Here is a 6,792-nt window from a genome sequence, read left to right on the forward strand (position 1 = left end):
TAACAGCCTTGACTCGCATACAGAAGGAAACTCATTGAGTGAAATCTCTCGCATCGCTCGATTTTCAAGCAGAAGCAACAATCACAGAGAAGCATCACCTGTCATTGACAAACCCAGGACTGGAAGACCCAACAAGCTGTCTAACAAGGACGAGCGACACTTGAAGATGAATCTCCTTCAGGAATAGAGAGAAGTCAAGCCTTGAATTGAGAGCAGAGCCGGCAGGGGGCTCGGGTGACGTAAGAGGACCGCGTGGCTCGCTTCGTTCATCTATCTATCTATCTATCTATCTTTCTATCTATCTATCTATCTATATATATCTGTTTTTTAATTTTGAGCACCACATTTGAGGATTCTCGCGAGTTTAATTTCGACACAGCTCAGCACCGAGGATTATAAACGCGACTGGGATTAAATAATTAATTTATTTCCCTACCCCCCCCCCCCCCCCCCCCCGAGGAGAGTCCGTTTCCGGTGACGTCACAACGCGGGGTGTATAAAAGGCGGAGCCGCCCTTCAATCGGCCATTTCACAGCGAGCTCTGACTGAGGTAAGATCTCTCAAACAAACAGTCTGTTTAAAATTACTAGAGAGTCTCTATTTGCGGATTCAAAGTGTGTGTTTACTGTTATCCACGAGATATCTTCACGTGTGTATTAGTTTGATCAATTTTGAAGGTGATTTATTAATTGCGAATGGTTACGTTTACTGTATGACGTACTCGTGGGACATTATTTTTTTTAACCTTTGCAATCTTACTAAAAATATATTATATCTATCTCTATCTATCTAATCTCTTTTGCAGCATTGATGCGACTATTAAACCTCTATCTCGATTAGTGGTTGTGAATAAGTTTCGATAACAATGTTTTGCATTTCCAAATGTGATGTTTGTTAAATTCGTCTGTATTTATTTAATTTCGATTTTGATGTAATTGCACGACTCCTTGCATTGAGACTCCCTGAGCGAGGGTGCGTGGTCAGTGTCTTCGTAACCACGTGTCCTGAACGGCCAGATCTCGTCGCCTTTAATTCTTCTGCAACTCGCCCAGCGCTGTGTTAAATCACAAATGGATGTGAATGATTTTAAATGCATCTTAACAATGCAGGGGCGCCAGCATTGCGGTTTCTCGATGATGAAAATTACACAGACCTGTCCTGAAAACCGTGATTGCAACTTTATCTAATTCTGATGAGAACCGCAGCGCCTCCTAAACAGAAATCCTGTCTTGGTGGGGTTTTGCATTTGAGAAAGTAATTTTAGTTTTTTTTATATAAGGAATCCAATCCAATTCGGGCGTTGCTGGCCCGCGTCCGCCACGTGGTGAGCGAGTGGAACGTTCCTTGATGTTCTAGAACGTCCACGAGGAGGCGGCGCAGCACGTGGCGTCTTGCCTTCTCTCTCTGCGTTTGCAGACCGCGCTTCGCAAGTGCACGTATTGCTAGTTTATTTAAACGCGGCTTGCTAATTCTGATGCGTTTGTGTCTGTCCCTGTTACCCGCAGAGCCGCACGGACCCGAGAGAAGAGAAACGATGCCTTGCACGGGTGTGAAAGCAGGTAAAGCGAATAAAGCATGCTTCAGATAGGAGTGGGAGGGGGGCGAGACAGTGTCTTCGTGTTTTGAACGCTGTGCTACAGTGACGATAAATTCTCGCTTGGCTGAAGGCAATGATGCAAAAAACCCTTTACCAGATTCTGAGTAGCGCGCCTCTGACCAACGATGCGTCAAAACAAACCAGCCCGGGTTGTGAGTGACGTGTCGGTATTGGAGCGCCTCTAACACAGCAGGCAGCGCTGCAGCCCTTGTGGATCAGCAGACAGCTGCTGGGTTGACTGTAGCGCTGTGCAGGACCCGTGCTTCATTAAAATCAACCTCCCCTTTGCAATCTCTTCAGCGCATGGGGCAGTGTTGTGTTAACGCGGTTCTCAGCGGGAGCCGCATGCAATTGAAGGCACTGGTTTGTTTGTTTGTTAGTCTTTAATTGGCAAAAGAAAGCACGTGATCGATTGTCAATTAACTGCAATATAATCTGACTTACAGCTGGGGTCTGACGTCGCTGTATATAGTGTGGAGTAGTGGTCAGGGCTCTTGACCGGAGGGTCATGGGTTCGATCCCAGGTGGGGGATACTGCGGCTCTGTTTGTCATGCTGGATCAGTAACCTGACTGTATTTTGTGTTCACAGCTGCCTGTGAGAGGAGCGCCCCTCCCTGTGCTGTGATGCACCTGTTCCCAGGTGAGCACCCGCCTTCATTCTAGCAGGGCGACTCCTGCACCGTTCTGATCTCTGCGGCCCGCGTGAAGTCTCTCGTCTCCGCTGGAGAGCGCGGGTGTCTCGCTCGCCTGTACCTTGCAGAAGTAAACACCGGGTCTCAACCAGTTTGTAATGCGATGCTGGCTGTACGGACCAGTGTTGCGTTCTTTCACGCTGGCTGATTTTATCAAGGGTTTCAGGTGTGTGCCGAAGCAACGCTAGCCTCTCCTCAAAGAGGCAGTAACTAACTCTTAGGATTGGGTCACGCTTCTAAAGGGGTGTTGACAAGCCCTTAACCTTTCACACGCCTGTGTTCTGTCAGTGTCTGCTGGTGAGGTGGTAGTTTCTTAGTCCGACTTATTGGTAGTGTAGGATGCATCTCCCTGCTGAGCCTCGGACTTCTGCAGCAAGTGATTATTTACAAGCACATATCTGATTCTCTCTGAAGTACAGAACCCTGACTGATGCTGCGTCTGGCTCGGCTTTCTTCACCGCGTGCCTCTTGTGAATTTTGTTCTGTGGCTCCTCCCCTCTTCACAACTCCGCCCCTCTCTGTTTTGCAGGCTGTGTCCGAATCATCTTGACCTGCTCCTGACGCACGAGGGAGATTTTCAAGGTAGGTCTGCAGCATCTCGAACTCCACGCAATGCATGAAGATGTTTTTTCTCTTGATAAGGAAATGTATCTGGGTGTATTTGAAGTGCCAGCTCCCTCTAGTGGATAGCTAGATGTATTGCCAGAAACTTTCATACAAAAGATGGCGTTGTTTTTTTTTTTTCAAAGATTAGTTTTTTTCCTGTTGCACCTTAAACTAAAATTAACCCCAGAGATAGAAATTAAGTGGATCCAGTCCAGGTTTTATTATTATTATTTATTTCTTAGCAGATGCCCTTATCCAGGGCGACTTACAATCGTAAGCAAATACATTTCAAGTGTTACAATACAAGTAATACAATGAGAGCAAGAAATACAATAACTTTTGTTCAAGTGTGACAAACCACAATTCAATAATACAGCAGGTAATAGTGATAGTTACATCAGGATATGATTAAATAGTGATAGTTACATCAGGATGTGATTAAATACAAAGTACTACAGGTTAAACACTTGGCAGATTACAGTATTCTGAAGTACAGGATTAAATGCAGTAAAATAGGGGGCAGATAAGAGCAAAATAAAGCACATTTACATGAAGGGTGATAGTGTCCCAAGATACAAACAGAGGAGTTCTACAGGTGCTCTTTGAAGAGGTGCTACCAGCTTGATCAGCCCCCAGTGTGTCTAGCTAACAAGCTCAGGTGTGTCTGATTATTAAACTCCCAGTGAAAGCAGGACTGGATCACACTGCTGTGCAGCGGGAGTCTGAGTCACATCTCTATTTGTTTTTAATTGCAAGGCCTATTTCTGTTAACCCTCTGTGTGCTGTGGACTAGCTGGTGACTGCGTCCTGTCTGCTGTCGTGATGATTTTAATACTAGACAAGCATATGCCTGACCTCAAGCTGATGCGAATTTAAAATCTGAACGCAGCCAGCCCTCCCTGTGTCTCGCTGTGCCGCAGGGAATGCGAGCGAGACTCTGCGTTGAATCTGTCCTCTGATTTCTTGCAGGCTGTGATCTCTGACGATGCGATGCTCCATCCTGGAGGGTGACGGGAGACTGTGGGCTGCAGGTTGGTATCTGCTTGGTTATCCTATATAGAGTTTCAGAATGCATTTTAAGGTTATAATGAAGGGTAGTTTAGAATTGAAACTGAAGGCTTTCCCTCCTAGTTTAATGAGAGGATTTCAAACAGTCTCTGTAGTTTCACGTTAGCTGGCGTGCGTTTCTCAGAGCCCGCAAAGTCTTGCGTGATGACTTATATTACCGCCCCAGTCTGAGAATTCATGACTGACTGGTACTGTACCTTCTGATTACAACGACTCGGGTTCGAGAGACTGGAACACGCCGCCCCTGCAGTCTCCTGTGTTGCTGTAGTGAGATTTTTTTTTACAAGCAGCATTGAGAGTTGATTCACGTTCCTCGGTTTGAAATGCTGCAGTTCAAGCTGAGCTCAAACCTGATCTGGGTTATTTTCTGCTTCAGAACGTATTGCGTGTTTTTCAGAGCAGCGTTTTAGTCGTTTTTGTTTAAACGCTTCTCACAGCAGAGTTTCTCTCTTCTGGAAACTATCAGTCCACAGAAATACTGAACTTGAACCTTTCTATCTCCACACAGGGATCCTGTAACATGGGTCTGACTCCCGGGCTGTACCGACCCACGCAGGTGAGCTGCTCCTCCAGTTTCAGGATCCGAACGGACTGAAGGTTCATCTGAAACCAAACGTTCCCTAAACTAGTGTTTACTCTCAAGCACTCGAAGAACTAATTGCCTTTTTTAAAGTCCTTGACTAGCCTTTCCCACTTTGCTAATCCCTGGCAGGCATTTTTGCCATGTTGGTCTCGCGGAATGTCAGTACCAAGTACTGTCTTGTCTTTTGGAGGCTATATACTGTCCACATGGTGTGACTGACTCCACCAAACTATCCAGGCAGCACTGTCCTGTGTGAGTCGAGGCCAGTGACCTGTTCTGCAAGGTGTCTGGCACGAAGGCTATATCTCGTGGACTTTGTTTTTTCATTGCTTGCTCCCTCCCAGGGCTCTGTATCCTAACTGGGTGTTGATTTGATCTCACAGCTCTGCAGTCTCAATGATGAATAAACTAGCTCACTTTGATTCAGTGTGAAAATACAACCGAACATCCTGAGTGACTGCAGGACCCTGTGCGTGTCTTTACTGCTGCTGACCGTGAATTGAGGAGCTGTTTGTAACGCAGCCCCTATCTCTTACAGTGAAGCCGGCGCCCTCTGCTGGCTGCTGCTGGACCTGCAGAGCCCCTATCTCTTGCAGTGAAGCCGGCGCCCTCTGCTGGCAGCTGCTGGACCTGCAGAGCCCCTATCTCTTGCAGTGAAGCCGGCGCCCTCTGCTGGCAGCTGCTGGACTTGCATCCTGAAGCCAGTTCAGTCCTGGTAAGTTTACTCATGTTTAATTTTTTTTAAAATAATAAATTAATAAAAGGCATCTCTACCCTGCGCTCGTGATGATTTTCGTATGGAATCTCGTTCGGCTGAATATTCCTGTTGAGAGATCGGAATGCCTGAAGCTGCAGGATCACGCATGTCCAGCTTCGTGAAACCTCGTCTCCTTCTTAGACTGACTTTCTCTCTCCTGTCCCGTGTCTTCTTCTCCTGCAGGTCTGTGACCCGGATCTCTCTCAAGGGCTGTGCGCAACCAGACAGCAGGTGTGTATTATTATTATTATTATTATTATTATTATTATTTTTATTATTATTACTATATAAGCAGTAGTGGTTAGGGCTCTGGACTCTTGACCGGAGGGTCGTGGGTTCAATCCCAGGTGGGGGGACACTGCTGCTGTACCCTTGAGCAAGGTACTTTACCTAGATTGCTCCAGTAAAAACCCAACTGTATAAATGGGGAATTGTATGTAAAAATTTGATATCTTGTAACAATTGTAAGTCGCCCTGGATAAGGACGTCTGCTAAGAAATAAATTATAATATATCGATGTCGGAGCCCGTGTCCTCGTGTGAGACTCCCAGTGAAACAGGGACTGGATCACACTGCTGTGCAGCGGGAGTCTGATTCAAGTCTCTCCTTTAATTGCAAAACCTATTTTTGAAGTGTAAGGGCAGGAGACTAGCTGGTGACTGCATCCTGTCTGCTGTCATGATGATTTTAATACTAGACAAGCATATGCCTGACCTCAAGCTGATGCAAATTAAAAATCTGAACGCAGCCAGCCCTCCCTGTCTCGCTGTGCCGCGGGGAATGCGAGCGAGACTCTGTGCGTTGAATCTGTCCTCTGATTTCTTGCAGGCTGTGATCTCTGACGATGCGATGCTCCGTCCTGGAGGGTGACGGGAGACCGTGGGCTGCAGGTTGGTATCTGCTTAGTTATCGTATGTAGTTTCAGAATGCATTTTAAGGTTATAATGAAGGGTAGTTTAGAATTGACACTGAAGGCTTTCCCTCCTAGTTTAATGAGAGGATTTCAAACAGTCTCTGTAGTTTAATGTTAGCTGGCGTGCGTTTCTCAGAGCCCGCAAAGTCTTGCGTGATGACTTGTATTACCGCCCCAGTCTGAGAATTCATGACTGACTGGTACTGTACCTTCTGATTACAACGACTCGGGTTCGAGAGACTGACACACACACCGCTGCATCTCCTGCGTGATGCTGTAAGGCTTTTGCAGGCTGTGTGAGACTCTATTGAGATTCATCACTGCAGCTCTTCAAGCTGAGCTCAGACCTGATCTGGTTTTATTTTTGCCTCATATTTCTTGCCAGTGTTTGAATTGTCGCACATTGATTTGCAGGATTTCCGTTTTTAATAAAGTGTGTCTTTATTTCTACAGAGATCTGGCAGCTGAGGTGGTCAGCTGGTCTTCAGTATTCTTTTTAAAAGGTGAGTCGCTTCATAAACCCTTTCTGTGCTGAAATTATTTTAAATAGGCCTCCATTTCTGTCATTCCTAACC

At 46.2% G+C, this 6,792-nt stretch overlaps 1 long non-coding RNA gene, 1 other non-coding gene and 2 pseudogenes across 3 annotated transcripts; all 4 read left to right on the top strand.

Moving 5' to 3' along the window:
• The first annotated feature begins 470 nt into the window (after positions 1-470).
• Positions 471-6,785, top strand: LOC131734984 (uncharacterized). 2 transcript variants are annotated; one of them, XR_009327219.1, is made up of 10 exons: positions 471-550; positions 1,506-1,559; positions 2,188-2,238; positions 2,820-2,872; positions 3,866-3,927; positions 4,473-4,520; positions 5,086-5,262; positions 5,488-5,535; positions 6,133-6,194; positions 6,671-6,785. It is a non-coding gene; the product is annotated as an uncharacterized LOC131734984 (long non-coding RNA). The 2 variants fall into 2 exon arrangements; XR_009327218.1 differs by having other exon boundaries at positions 502-550; positions 5,144-5,262.
• On the top strand, positions 4,097-4,174 carry LOC131734987 (small nucleolar RNA SNORD31; annotated as a pseudogene).
• LOC131734985 (small nucleolar RNA SNORD30) lies at positions 5,327-5,399 on the top strand. Its single transcript, XR_009327220.1, has one exon. It is a non-coding gene; the product is annotated as a small nucleolar RNA SNORD30 (small nucleolar RNA).
• LOC131734986 (small nucleolar RNA SNORD31) lies at positions 6,362-6,439 on the top strand (annotated as a pseudogene).
• Positions 6,786-6,792: the final 7 nt, after the last annotated feature.

This window comes from Acipenser ruthenus, unplaced genomic scaffold (assembly GCF_902713425.1).
Source record: "Acipenser ruthenus unplaced genomic scaffold, fAciRut3.2 maternal haplotype, whole genome shotgun sequence".
Classification (NCBI taxonomy): Eukaryota; Metazoa; Chordata; class Actinopteri; order Acipenseriformes; family Acipenseridae; genus Acipenser; species Acipenser ruthenus.